General features: G+C 37.4%; 1 pseudogene; it reads right to left on the bottom strand.

The window, feature by feature from the left end:
• Positions 1-674, bottom strand: LOC141493841 (SIN3-HDAC complex-associated factor pseudogene; annotated as a pseudogene).
• Between the last annotated feature and the right edge of the window lie 15415 nt (positions 675-16089).

The raw sequence follows: 16089 nt of genomic DNA, 5'->3' as shown, positions 1-16089 counted from the left end.
TCACCATTCCTCCTGACTGGAGACAGGCAGACATTCTGATCTCTGCTCCTCTGGTTTTACTGCAGCGGCTTTCTTATTTCCACAACAGAGCTTGAATAGATATATGTCTATTAGGACTTCCCCAAAAACGCCCTTTGTAGATAATCCCACAGCATACTTTCTGTCTTTTCCAGTATGTAAGATCTAAAAAGGAAAAAACTGATGTTCTCCTAGACCCAGAGCTGATCTCCATATCTGAGCCATCATCAGACTAACAAGGGGATTGAGCTGGGGAGGCACTTGAAGTGGTGCTATGAGCATCAGAATTGTGGCCTTTGAATTCCTTTTGCAATTTGTTGATCTGGTTGCTCTTTATTTTACTTCCAGAAAGAGTTTTCACTTTCTTTGGTTTTAATGTAGTCTTTAGACTGGGTCCAGCCCTTGCATCTACCATGTGATTCCAGTTGTTTTTTTTTTTTTTTTTTTGATCCTGCTGGTAGCTTCTTCCATCTTTTCACCAGAAGCACACAGGCATTACATGTGTCTCCTGAACGAATTTCATGCAACCCAAAGCAGCTCTGGAAATCTTTCTCATAGTGTTTACTGTCAGTGAAATGAGAACTGGAGGACTTGGCTCTGCAAATATAGCAACCCTTTATGCTTCTGGACATCTTTGGTTTGTGGAAACCAAACATTTTGTCTTCTTGACAGTAGCCTTCCTGGAGGAATTCTTCTTGTTCAATAGGGAGTGCAAGGTGTCCTAGATGTCAGCTGGACCCATGTCCTTCTTAGCCTACTCCTTCTGCACCAGAAAAATTGTCTACTGCAATTCAGCAGTTGTTACCTCAGTTTAGTATAATTTCTAACATGAAATACATTATTCTAATTATGCCTGTATTGTAAATCACTGCCAAAATAAAGATAAGTTACTACTATGGTAATCTAAAATTAACACAAAATATGCATTAGTTTAACTGCTGGATATTTGGTAGACATAATTACCTGGGGGTCGGGGGCAGGGGTGTCCAGAGAACAGCTAGTAGATTCAGATTTTCCTGAAGACTGGCCAAGGATTGATCAGTTTCTGCCCTCGGCTGGGTCACCTCCCCATGGACAGGTGGCCTCTCCTGCTCTCCTGACTGGCTTTTGGCCCCCCACACAGATGCCAGATTCAACACAGACACCCACTGCAGAGCTCACTGTATCAAGGACCTCAGGACTTCCTCACTGGAAGCTGGGATGATAAGGGTACATTGCCTGAAGACCATTTCTGTATTTGCATATTGTGCATTTGTCCTAGCACCAATGCCCATCTGAGTGTCTTCAACAAAGTCTTACCGCAATGCAGCCTTGTAAAGTTGCAGAGGTTCTGGGTTGTGGAAGGCTAATTCAGCAGGAGGCCAGTTTGGGCAGTTCTTCCATGTTCACAAGGTCTCAAGGAAGAGCCTGCTATGTCTGCTGTCCACAAACCAATCTCACTAGGTTCATAACATTGCTACTTGGTGAGTCAAAGGAGGAAAAATTTTTTTATCAGTTGCATATCTCAAAGACCGTCTTTTGTTCAATCATTTCATTGTGTTCAACTTTCCAGGAATCCATTTGGGGTTTTCCTGGCAGAGATACTTTAGAAGTTTGCCATTTCCTTCTCCAGTTCATTTTGAGGAAACTGAGGCAAATAGTGTTAAGTGACTTGCACAGAGTCACCCAGCTAGTAAGTGTTTCAGGTAAGATTTGAACTCACAAAAAATGAGTCTTCCTGACTCCATGCTTGACATTCTATCCACTCACCCCTCTAGCTGCCCCTAGGCAGACATCTACCAACTTGTAAAGAGGTTATGATATGTACTGGGGGAGGGAAAATCTTGGACAAAAGCAAGTATTCATCAAGTAATGAATGTGTCTGTATCAATATTCATGTAGATAAGTATAATTTTCATTGTTTCTTGTTCTTCAGAACTACCCTTTTATATTTTTCCTCATGCCTCCTTCCAGTATGTTTAGGATATTTCTTTCTTTCCAAACTACGAGCTGCAGTGAAGATGGGCTTGGATGTAGACTGAGAAGAAAAATAACTAGCTTGTAATCAAGGGTCTAATATATCCAAAAGACTATGCTAAACACTTTACTAATATTTCATTTGATACTTGTAAAAACCCTAGGTGCTAGTATTATGCTCATTTCATAGTTGAGGAAACTGAGACAAATAGGTTAGATAACTCGCTCGAGGGCATCCAACCAGAAAGTGTCCGAGGCTGTATTGGAGTTCACACCTTCCTGACCTTCCAGACTCAACACTCCAATCAAAGTTGAAAAATATTTTTGAAAAGACAAAATTGTCTTCAATTAGTAATTCAACAAAAGATATTTTTGCATCTCTTGAAAATATTGAATCCATATGCTTAAAGAAAAAGTTTAATTAGAAAATGGGTGGAGAGGAAATGAAACCTTTTATAATGGAGACTATAAAGAGAACTTGAAAAGAATCTGAGATTTGCTTATTCAATTTACACTAATTTTCTCTTTCTTAATTTAGCTGTATCTCATGCTTATCAGCTATGATTAGTGTAGGATTTTTTTTTTATTCACAAAAGGGACAAAGAAAGGAGAGACAGGATAAAAGAACCAAGGTGGAGAGGTATTTTCCTGGAAAGGATTTGGTGGACATAATTAAAAAATGACTTGATGTACATTTATGAGATTGCTTAAACAGGAAACTGAGATATAAGTGGCAAAAGAAATCAGAAAAGGAGGCAAAGCAGCATAAAATGCTCATATTAGGAGAAAAGTTGAAAGAGAAAGATTCATCATTCTTGTTGTGTGGCACTATGGAGGGATGGCAATTTGGCTGCTGGGAATTTTAGGGAAGAATCTATCCAGAAAGGAAGGCGGGTGGGGTGGGGGGGGAGAAGGGGGACAGTTTTCAATCTGAGTTCACATTTACCTGAGGTTTGCAAATTCAATGATGGTCATTCTGGAGGTGTCTCCTTATTGATTAAATACAGTTAATCTAAAAACAGTGGATAATTACCCAGCTGACATACTGTTCAGACTCCACAAGCAAGGGTTATCTTCTTTGGTCATTTCTGAAGACATTTAAATGTATCTGAACCTGGAAATGGGGACTAGTATGTTTTTTAACTGTCATAGAGATTGGTTGTAGGATTTCTATTTTTCCCCTAGTTAAATAATATTTGTATTTTAAACCATTGGTGGTCCATATTCATTTCCATTTAATCATATCAACAAAACATGATTACTAGTCTTCAATAAAATCTTGTCATATGCTAGATCCTGTATTCCTGTTACACAAATTAGTCTCAGGGTCTAAAAACCCTATAAATGTGGAGAAACAAAGCTATGAATCTGCAAATTGCAGAATACACATCATAAGAAGGATAGAGAGCCAACCAAAAAAGCCTCTAGTTTCAGCCATTTCAGTGAGCCACTACCTCAGGTGCTTTAAATTATGAGACTTTTCTCCCTTATTCATTCCTCTTTTGGCTCTGTCTGTGGAAGTCTGGTACACTGACATGGACCTATGTGCAAAAGTAACATCCTAATATCTGAGTTTCTTGACTTTTAGGACAAGAAACGATATTAAGAAAAACTTATATTAGATTTTGAAAGTTTATGAATGTATACTGTTGGAATTGATGTGAAAAAATCCATTAGAACAGGGTTTCATTGTTTATATGAACACATATAATTATTTGTATATTTTCCCACAAATACAAAATTCAGTTTTCAGAAGTTAATAATGCACATTGAACCATCAAATTTCTAGTCAAGATTCCATAGATTTTCAATATTTCAGAAAAAGCATAAAACAATCTCTTTCAGAAATGGATTTGGAACTTAACCTTCACATTTTAAATTTCAGTGACTCCTTGTTTCAAGTTCCAATTGTATTTATTTCTTTATAAACTCAAGAGAGGCTGCATGGTAAGCCTGGAAACTTATAAGAATACTAGGTTCAAGTCAGACCTCTGCCACTAGCTCTTTGACCCTGGGGTAAGTCACTTAATCTGTCATGGATCTAACCAATTTTCTAACTTATACATCTCAGAGATGATAGGGATCTTCAGTGGTAAAGGGAGTTCCCTATCATAATGAAACTAGTGCATATTCCATTAGAAATGTTAACATTCATGTCTAACTGGAGTGCTATATTAGGTATTTGAAAGAGTTATAGAGATGATTCTACAAACTACATATGAAAACCAGACTCTTTCATTATATTCATCATTCATACCTGTTTTGCCACCTTTCTTTTAACTTATGGAAATTCTGTTTTAAGTCTATTTTAAATAGAAAACATTGATGATTAATCTGTTTTCAAGAATTTGGACTTTTCAGGCAGAGTCAAGATGGCTATGCATGAATCTTGCATCCTCCCCAGAGCTTTTCCTTCATTTCCACAGGTATGTACTGATCCTACCCAAAAAACCAAATCAAGTTTTTGACTAGATATCCTGTAGGATGTGAAGTGAAATTCTGTCTCTTCGGGAAAAAGAAGAAGTGGAGCCCAACTAGGCAAGGGGAGCAGGAAGGCCAGAGGGAGGCTTCTAACCATAACAAAACCAGGTCACTGCAGCTAGGCAGCAGCCCAGGCCAAACACATTTAAGGAACAATTAATACCAATTCAAACTGACTATTTTTAAAAAAGGAGAAGTTCTATCAAATTCCTTTTATCATCAATACGGTGCCGGTACCTAAATTGGAAGAACAAAAACAGGCCAAGAAAATTATAGAACCATCTCCCTAATGAAAAGTAATGCAAAAATATTTTAAAAAATTTTAGTAAGAGATTACTAGGATAATAATACATCATGATCAGGTAGAATTTACATCAGCTAGGCAGGGATGGTTTAATATTAGGAAAATAGTCAACATGATTTAACATCACTAAAAATCCAACAGAAATCATAAGCCTATGGAAGAATACAACTTATATTCCTATAAAATACTAGAGTGTAGGAATAGGTGCAGTTTTCCTTAAAATAATAAGCAGCATCTAAAATTATCAACAAATATTATATGTAATGGGGATAAACTAGGAGAATTTCCTGTAAGATTGGGGTGAAATAAAGATGTCTACTATCACTACTACTCTTCAATATATCTTAGAAATGTTAGCTTTAGCAAAAAAAAAAATTAAAATTGACAATGAGGAAGGAAACACTTTCATTCTTTGCAGGTGATCTGATGACATACTCAACCCTAGAAAATCAACTAAAGAAACTAATTGAATTAACAATTGAATTAACAATTACCAATTTCAGCACAGTAGCAAGATATAAAATAAATCCACATAAATTATCAGCATTTCTTTAGATACACAACAAAGTCCCAGGCAAGAGATAGAAAGAGAAATTCCATTGAAAGTAATTAAGCCAACATAAACTTGGGAACCTACTACCCAAAACAAGCTCAGAAAGCGTATGAACACAATTACAAAAAAATTTTCACATAAGTCTGGTCTAAACAAATGGAAAAAACATCAAATGGTTATGGTTAGGTAGAGCTAAAATAATAAAAATAACAATTCTGCCCAAATTAAATTACTTCTTAAGTGCCTTACCAATCAAATTACCAAAAACTATTTTATATAGCTATAAAAAAGAGTAACACAATTCACCAGGAGCAACAAAACGTCAGGAATACCAAGGAAATTGATGCAAAAAAATAAAGTAAGGCAGTGTTCAAACAAAAAAAAAATTAACGCTATACCTAAACATATGAAAACAAGATCAAAATCATTATTGATTAGAGAAATACAAATTAAAGCAATTATGAGGCTCCAGCTCACACATATTGTCTAAGATGATAAAAAGGAAAATGATCAATATTATTTGAGAGGGTGTGGGAAGATTGGGACATAGATGCACTCTTGGATGGCATGTGAACTAATCCAACCATTTTGTGGAACAATATGGAACAGCAATAAAACTGACCTTTTAGACCCAGCAATAACATACAAATACTAGGCCTATATGCAAAAGAAATCACAAAAAAAAATGTGGAAAGTCCCATAGGTTCAAAAATATTTAGAGCAGCTCTTTTTGTAGTGGCATCGAATTGAAAATTGAGGGGATGCCCATCAATTGGGGAATGGTTGAACAAATGATGGCAAATGAATGGGATTGGATGGACTTTATAATGGAGATGATAAAGAGAACTTGAAAAGAATCTGAGATTTTCTTTGAATAAACAAATTATTTACAATAATTTTCTCTTTCTTAATTTAGCCTCTAGGTTCTCTCCTCTGATGGATGCTCCTTCCCCCTTGATCACCTTCAGGAGAGGCAAGAATGCTTCCTATGGGAACCAGAGCCTGTCCCAGGGAGGGGAGAGCCAGGAAGCCCTGGGTTCAAGACCAGCCTCTGATGCTTTACTAAGGGTGGGAAGGAGGGAGCTAGAGCAATTCATAGGGAAAAGATGTCAGTGTTCCTTGCTCATTAGCTACTAAAGAGTTAAACATGCCCCAAGGCTAGAGTTAGAATAAATCCTAGAGTATAATATAGTCCTATTCAACTCCTCCCCCTCCCCATTTTCCTCCTCCTCTTCCCCCTCCCCTCCTCCTTCTCCCCCTCCTCCTCCCCCTCATCTTCTTCTTACTCTTCCCCCAATCCTTTTTCCATTGTTTAAGATGCAGGCCCAGGACTCAGAAAGACCTTAGCTCCAATCCAGCATCATGTGCTTGCTAATTGTGTGATCGTGGAAAAATCATTTAACCTGTTGACCTCAGTTTCTTCACTTGTAATGCTTAAATTTGCAAGTAATGTATTTCCTTTTTTGTTTGCTTGAAGCTTACATATACTAAAAATTTATCATTTATTCAAGGGGGGAAAAAATTGATTCATGCCGACTATCAAACATTATCTACACAATAATAAAAAAAACTAACACATGTAGGGTAGACCCCTCATGTGGGTGATTGATGGGGAATATGAACAAGAATTACATAGAATCAAAAGGTCTTGCAATTTGTTCTGGTGAAGAGTTCCCTATTTTGATGCCTAGTACAAAATAGTTAATAAATGCTGGTGGATTGATTGATGAAATTCAAAAGCCATTTAAGCATCAAAACTTATATTAATGGTGAGTAGTCTAGACATTTGGGATTTAGAAAATATCTCAAATTAATTTTCAAGTATTTGAGAAAGAATGAAATTACAGTACTTTTCTTGACCAATGCTATCATCCTTAAGTTTCAACCTTATGTCTTTGGAGTTATTAAGATGTAATGGAGGGGGTGGCTAGGTGGCATAGTGGATAAAGCACTGGCCCTGGAGTCAGGAGTATCTGGGTTCAAATCCGGTCTCAGACACTTAATAATTACCTAGCTGTATGGCCTTGGACAAGCCACTTAACCCCATTTGCCTTGCAAAAACCTAAAAAAAATGCTCACTAGAATTCAAATTCAGAGTAAAAACTAATCTATATACTCATAACAGCTTCCATGTAAGGCTATAGGTACAAGTCTAGGGGAAAATATATGTGAGTATAAATTTTAACTAGAATACCTAATTCTGAACAATTTCTCAAGCACAACACAGTTTTTCCTTTTTTAATTTAGTTTTTGCTAATCTCATACTTGAAAAACTTTAAGCAAAGTTTATTTTTGGTTTTTGTTATTATAATTTTAGTCTAATAGGTAAAAGGCAGAGGGAGAGATAATTACCTGGGGTATGGGTGTCCAGATGAGACAATGTGAAATATGAGTCAATCCATCCATCCTTCCATGACAAATCATTATCACCATCATCACCATGTTCAAGTTCTTAAATAGTTATGATTTTGATTAAGTTTTAAACATAAATTTCTCATTTATCAAAATTCAAATAAGCAATGACAAAGGTGATATTAAAATATAAATGAATTTTCTTGTAAAGATTCTAGAGTGAGAGATTTAAAGGAAAAAATTCCTATATAAATTATAATAAAGAATAGAAACCTCAAAGAAGAAAAACAACTAAAAGCTCACAATACAACACAATGCTATTTCAAAAAGACAGATTATTTGACACAGTAATGGAATACTAGGTCTGTATCTTAAAGGAATCATAAAACATGAAAAGAATCTCACAAATTAAAACATGTCTAGTGACACTTTTTGTAGTGGCACAGAATGGGAAATTTACGGGATGCCAAACCACTGGGGAATGGTGGAATAAGTTATGCTATATGAATATTATGGAGTTCTACTGTTCTAAAAGAAGTCATGAGTGGTTTGACTTTGGAGAAGGATGGAAAAGAATTATATGATGCTGAATGAAGTGAATGGAACTAATAAAACAACATAAACTGTAACAACATTGTGAGATGACCAGCTATGATGGATGGAATGACAGACCTCCTCTGGACAATGCCATCCACATCCAGAAAAAAGAAACCATGGAGTCTGAATGCATACTACTTTCACTGACTTAAATATCTTTTATGGTATTTTTCCTTCTTTTCTCATGATTTCTGTCCCCTTAGTTCTAATTCCTCTTTCACTACATGACCAATATGTAACTATGTTAAACACAAATGTCACTGGACAACTATTACCAGAAAAATATGAAACTCGTAAATTTGAAAATGGACTGGTGTTGAAAAAGTTCCATTGCATGTCACTGGAAAAATAAAAATAAAATTTCAGTGAAAAAAATGAAAGTATTTTTGATGTCCAGGAAGACCAATTCACAAATTAAGAAGATGACAGTGTCAAAATTCTTATGGATAAAAGCCCTAAGAAAAACACAAATTAATATCAAGCCAAGAAGGAACTCAAGGAAGAACTCAAAAAAGAGCTTTAAAATTCATGTAAGGGAGATAGAAAAAAAAATTTGGGAAAAAATGAAAATGATACAAAAGAATTATGAAAACAGACTCAACAGCTAGGAAAACTGCTTTTAAAATTGCTTAAAGAGAACAACTGACCAAATGGAAAAGAAAGTACAAAAGCTAATTGATGAAAACAACTTTTTTAATGAAAAGATTTTATTTAGAGTTTTACAATTTTCCCCATCTTACTTCCCTCCCCCACCCTACCCCCCACAGCAATTTGTCAGTCTTCACATTGTTTCCATGTTGTACATTGAATTGAGTGTGATGAGAGAGAAAAATCATATCCTTAAAGAAGAAACATAAAGTATAAGAGATAACAAGATCAGACAATAAGATAGCAGTTTTTTTTTCTAAATTAAAGGGAATAGTTCTTGAACTTTGTTCAAACTCCACGGTTCATTCTCCGGGTACAGATGGTATTCTCCATTGCAGACAGCCCCAAACTGTCCCTGATTGTTGCACTGATGAAATAAGTGTATCCATCAAAGTTAATCATCACCCCGTTTTACTGTTAGGGTGTACAGTGCTTTTCTGGTTCTTCTCATCTCACTGAGCATCAGTTCATGCAAATCCCTCCAGGCTTCCCTGAATTCCCATCCCTCCTGGTTTCTAATAGAACAGTAGTGTTCGGTGACACACATATAACACAGTTTGCTAAGCCATTCCCCAATGAAGGATATTTACTTCATTTCCAATTCTTTGCCACCACAAACAGGGCTGCTATGAATATTTTTGTACAAGTGATGTTTTTGCCCTTTTTCATCATCTCTTCAGGGTATAGACCCAGTAGTGGTATTGCTGGATCAAAGAGTATGCACATTTTTGTTGCCCTTTGGGCAAAGTTCCAAATTTCTTTCCAGAAAGGTTGAATGAGTTCACAGTTTGACCAACAATGAAATAGTGTCCCAGATTACCCACAGCCCTTCCAACAATGATTGTTATCCTTTCTGGTCATATTGGCCAGTCTGAGAGGTGTGAGGTGGTACCTCAGAGAAGCTTTAATTTGCATTTCTCTATTAAGTAATGATTTAGGGCAATGTTTCATATGACTATGGATTGCTTTGATCTCATCTGTAAATTGCCTTTGCATATCCTTTCACCACTTGTCAACTGGGGAATGGCTTTTTTCAAAAAAAAATATGACTCAGTTCTCTGTATATTTTAGAAATGAGTCCTTTGTCAGAAACATTAGTTGTAAAGATTGTTTCCCAGTTTACTACATTTCTTTTTATCTATCAGATTTGATATGCAAGATGCAGTAGTCAATGACCACAGTAATCTAATGTGTGATATATAGCCAAAGATCCTTGCTTTGGGGAATTCAATATTCGACAAAATATGCTCAGAAAACCGGAAATCAATAGAATACATTTTAGGTACAGACCAACATGTAACACTGTGTACCATGATAAGTTCAAAGTGAATGCATGATGCCGACATAAAAGGGGATTCCATAAGCACATTGAAAGAGCAATAAATAATTTACTTGTCAAATCTATGAGAAGGGCAAGAATTCAAGAAGAAAGAGAAAGAGTTTTGTGGAATGTAAAGTAGTTAATTTTGTTTATATTAAAAGGTTGTTTTACAAACAAAACCCATGCAACCTACATTAGAAGGAAAACAAAGATGGGAAACAATTTTTATAGCAAGTGTCTCTGATAAAGGCCTGGAATAAATTTATTAGGATATGAAACATTTCCCCAACTGATCAATGGCCAAAGGCTATGAACAGAGTTTCCAGCAAAAGGATAACCATATAAAACTAAAAATATACTCTTTTCAGATAAATCTAATTTTCTGGAATAAGTTTTCTTAAAACTATAGGGTTTGGGGGAGCAATTAAATGTTGATGTAAGAAAGCTCTGGATTTCTAACTGAAGTGAGGCCATCTTAAATACTGCAATTTATTTAAAATTATTGAAGTCATTTGGAGCAATTTGATGTGTTAATTAGGTTTACATGCTAATAAGACTTAGATCAAAGCTACTGTGGAACTTCCTTAGACTAAATGATGTTAAGTACAAATGAGAGTTGGAAGTAGGGGTTGACAAGAAGGATCAATGCCTATGATACATCATGTAGAAGTATCAGGAACATATATATATATATATATATATATATATATATATATATATACGTTATATATATGTACATATATATAACGTATATATATATATATATATATATATATAATATGCATATTTTTCCAGTTGTACTGGATCATTTTTTTGTTGTTTATTTTTAAGCTTTGTATTCAGTGTTGAAGCACTAATGCACAGCAGGTTTGGAAAAATAGGTCAGAGAGAATTTGGAGACTTTTAAAAATGTTATTGGATGAATTCCCACAGTGACCCCCAGGAAGATGTGGCCTCTTCTGCCCCTTTCCTCAGAAGTTATCAGTATCCCATAGAGAGACACAATCTCTTTAAACCCTTCCTCTAAAAGGTAAAAGCATACTTCCTTCTCAATAGGAAATAGAGAATAAGAGGTGATCATTCTGTCCACTTCCCAGACTGTGGCAGTGCCCCCCCCCCAATCTAAATTCAGGAGGAAGCTAAGGATCTGTTCTTCTATGAACCAGTTTACCGTTAAAGTACAAGGAAAAGACAGGTACCAAATTGTACAAGAATCTCATTGAGTGAGGAATTAGAGAAAGCGAAGCAAAGTACTCAGATTTGTCACGGGAATACAAAATACTGGATAAGGTCGGAGTAGCTCCTTGCACATACAGATATAAAACAAATCAGCCAGGCTTGATGCCAACAGCTATTAAATGCCCCTGGCTCCCCCCAAGACAACTTTACATTGCAATGAATAGTGCCTTTTTAGCAGCAGGCAGTGAGGGGGTGGGGTGGGGACAGAGAAAGTCTTTCCTCCTTCTCCCATCACCTTCCCTTCTGAGGCCCATACTCCCCTCTGGGCACTGTCTAGACAAAATTCAGGTGTTTCCATTTAAAAGACATGTTGGTGTAGACAGTGGACAAGAGTTCTGGATTTGGAGTCTAATGTGCCACATAGAATAGCTTTCCAAATGAAAATACCCTTGAGTTTTGCAGAGTATGAGAACTGTATTACTAGCCACAAACCTGGCTAATAGAAGCTCAACTTCCAGGTTTAGCATTCCATTTACCCTACCATCTAGCTGTCTCCCCAACTATAATATTCTTTGTTGAACAAAATAGCTTTCAAGATAAGCATGAAGTGTGTAACCTTGAACCAACCACTTACCTACTCTGGGTCTTAATTTCATCATTTATATATTAGTCCTAGGATTGGCCTAGTTGATCTTTCCAAGATCCCTTTGACCCTTCCAGTCCTAAGATTACTATAGTAGCTACAACTCCAATCATTTAATAGAGCTCCAACTTTGGCTACTTTTAATCTAGAAGAAGCATTAAAATATTTTAAAATATGTTTTAATTGATATTTGGGGCATATATTTGTCCTTTCATAATTTTCCCAACCCCTAAGGAAACAGTAAACCATTCCAATATCTTTGTCAAGGAAACCCCCCAAAGGCCATCAGGGATAGTCAGACATGAATGAAAGACTCAATAACATTTCACCAGAAGAAGTAGGTATTTGCTTCCATATCAACATTGATGTGAGGAGCAAAAATGCTGACTTTTCAGGGATATAGTGCTAAATTAGTTCAAGCCATAGACCTCAGTTTCTATTTCTCAGAAATCAGGAGACAGCAAACAATGCAGATCTCAGGTTATGTCACCCTAACCACATAAGGTATAAATAAGGATAGCAATCCAAGCAAACTCCCCTTCTCTTCAGACCATCAAGCTAGACCAATTATTTCAAAGGCCAGCAGAAGAGAGGAGGGGGTGTGGGTTGTGGTTTTTGGGGTTTTTGCTTTTATAAACTTGCTTTAGCCTCTGTAATCCGGCTTTCCCTGTTCCAGCAGTAAGGGACTGCCGCACTTCTCAAGAAATGACAATAAACTCTGACTCTTTGCTGCTATTTTGAGAGAACTCTGAGCAATCATCTTTGGGTTAGGGTCTCAAGACCCCACACAGATATGGGGGATTTTTTAGAATGGTCTTGGGGAGAGACAACCCCTGAACTAGTTCAAGGGCAGGTGCCTGTTCAGAGTTTTATTCCAACAGTCCTTGATGCTGATCATGGAGTCTCCCACTCCCTGAGACAATCAACTCAAAGCAGAGTGACTCAGTAAAGCAAAAACCAGGAATGGATCCAAGGAACTCCCCGAAGGAAAATCCGGCCGGCTGGTGGAGTTGCACTCAGGCAATTTATACACATATAAGCCAGAGGTAAGTAATCTGGTGAGTCAAAGGGGAATTTGATACATCAGAACACCTAGCTCTATACTGACAGCTAGTGGGTGTATGACTCCCACTGTGAACCTAGTCGGGAGACCAGGACGATTTGTTGAGTCACAGACTTGGAGGTGGCTGGCGACAGACCTCATGGTAAATTATGAGGAAGGAACAATCTAAAGTGAAAGCTGCAGCAAAAGATCAGGACATACCCAAGGATAGTCCATTAGGCAGCTGGCTGCAAGATTGGGGCCAATTACCAAAGTATCGAGGCAAGGATAAGAAAAAGATGATTAAGTATTGTTGTTTTATATGGGGGGGATAAAAATTTGGGTGGTGGAGTAATTTGGTCCAAATATGGCTCCACCGAGGATTGGGTATTTCAAAGGTTGAATTTATTTGTGAATAACAGGGACCCGCAAAACCCTGGGGGTTTGCTATATTTAGCTCTCTGGCTCCTGGATACCCAGTTATTCCTAAGTAAAACACAGGAAGAGAAAAAGGAGGAAAGAAAGGTCCCACTTCACCCATGGGACCCCCTCCTGACTTCCTTCACCTTATGCATCATCACCATTAGGTGCATCAGCAGCAGTTTTAGCTGAGACATCAACCCCAACCCCCCCCTTCTTCCTCTACCCTCCCAAAATAAAACAAACCCCACTGATAGACATTTCCCCCCAAGAGTGAACACCATCATTTAAGTAGAGAATTGAAACAGCTAAAGAAAGTCTTAGAGAACTATCCCTTTCCTGATTTAGACTCTCCCAGGGCCAAGTTATACCTCCTTAGGAAAGTTCCTCTTGGGTTGGGTTTGTGAATGCTCCCATGACTGGGGCAGAAGGAGTTTTAAGAAAGAATTAAGATACCTAATGGAAGACCCCATGGGACTGGCTGAGCAGGTAGATCACTTTTTAGGGCCTAGTCTATATATCCCGGGAAAGCTCATGCATATTATGAATATGTTATTCACCTTACAAGAAAGAAACATGATCGGGGAAGACGAATTTCCTATACAGGACCCCCACTGGGACAACAATCCAGTACATCAAGCCCATATGCAGGATTTAAGAGAGTTAATAATAATTGGGATTAAAAATGCAGTCCCAAAGACCCAAAATTGAAAGCCTTTGAGATTAAGCAAACTAAAGATGAATCCCTGTAAACATTTTTATAGAGACTAAAGGCAGGGATCCAGAAATATTCAGGGGTAGATCCCTATAGTCCAGAAGGGGAAAATCCACTGAAAATTCGTTTTGTGACCTATGCCTGGCTGGATACAGCCAGGAAGTTACAGAAGATACATTTATGGAATGAGATGCCCCTTGGGACCCTCCTGAAGGAAGCTACTAAAGTTTTTATTAGAAGAGATGATAAACAACAGAAATGGATGGCTAGGATTCTTATACAAGCCATAAGACAGGGACAGTCTAATGGGCCTGACAGATGATCCCAGGACAAACCCTACCAAGACAACCAGAAGGGAAAGACTGAGTAGTTCCGGAAGACAAGATTAGGGGCTAGGGAACCTCTTACCTGTTGGACTTGTGGAACATGTTTCTAGGCACTGCCCAAACAGAAAGAGGACCAGCAGGTGTGTGCTCTTATGGAATTGAAGGACTAGGGGTGTCAGTAGCTCCCAGTTGAATCCCACCCTGAACCCTTGATAGACTTAAGGGTGGGGCTGATGAGCAAGGCTATGACCTTTTTGATTGCTGCAGGAGCAATCAGAACTTCTATTACCAAATTACCTCAAGGGACTGCATTTTCCTTGGAAGTAATGATAATATCAGGTGTAAAGGGAGAAAATTTCTCTGTCCCTGTGACTAAAAATCATAGAACTAAAATACAAAAATACAAAATCCCTAGGGCAGCTTTTATTGTGCCCTGAGGTGGGAACAAATTTGTTAGGAAGAGATCAGATAACAAAATTATCCACTGGATTAGTCCCACAGGTATCTTTGATGGTCCCAAACAGAATCTTTAAAATGACAGAACAAGAAGAGAAAGAGATAAACACACAAATTTGGGACAATCCCACCAATCCTGGAAAAGTTAACATGCCTCCTATTAAAATTCAGTTGGAGGAGCCAGGCACTGTGGTATGAGTCTGACAATATCTTATTTCTTTAGAGGGGAAAAAGGGAACTGAAATCAGTGATTAAAATACTCTTGAAAACAAAATTGATAGAACCCTGTTTATTGCCATTTAACAGTTCAATCCTCCCTGTAAGAAAAAAGGACAGGAATTATCATGTGGTCCAGACCTGAGAGAAATTAGCAAAATAGTTTTGCCCTCCTATCCAGTGGTTCCCAACCCCTATACTATCACGGGACGGATCCCAGGTGATGGTTCTTGGTTCAGTGTAACTGATCTGAAAGATGCCTTTTGGAGCTGTCCCTTAGTTGAAGGAAGCAGAAGCATTTTTGCTTTCGAGTGGGAAGACCCAGATACTGGTAGAAAAAAACAATATAGATGGTGTATACTCCTGCAAGGGTATACAGAGTCCCCAAATTTGTTCGGGCAAGTGTTGGAAGAAGTTATGGAAGGATTCTCCAAACCCAAAGGTATCACTGCCATCCAATATGTAGATGATCTCTTCTTGATTGGTAATAAAAAAGTAGGTCAGGCTACTGTTGATTTATTAAATTATTTGGGGCAGAAGGGACAGAGTGTCTCAGGAGAAGTTGTAATTTGCTGAAAAGGTGGTAAAATATTTAGGACATCTTATAAGTGAAGGATAAAAGAAAATAGATCCCTCCTGGGTTGAAAGTGTGAACAAGGACATTTTCTTGTTTCGCTCCATTGTTGACCAGGTAATTCTGAGAACATCTTCCACTTCCCAGAACCCAGGCAAGCATGCCATCATTAAATTAACATACAATACTAATTAACTTCTTTGGACAAACAAATTTTGATAACTTTCTATAAGCCCTCGTGACTTTTAGAAGACTCTTGGTCATATCTACAACCATTGTATTAAGACC

This window comes from Macrotis lagotis, chromosome 7, assembly GCF_037893015.1.
Source record: "Macrotis lagotis isolate mMagLag1 chromosome 7, bilby.v1.9.chrom.fasta, whole genome shotgun sequence".
NCBI lineage: Eukaryota > Metazoa > Chordata > Mammalia > Peramelemorphia > Peramelidae > Macrotis > Macrotis lagotis.
This window is presented reverse-complemented; position numbering and strand designations above follow the sequence as displayed.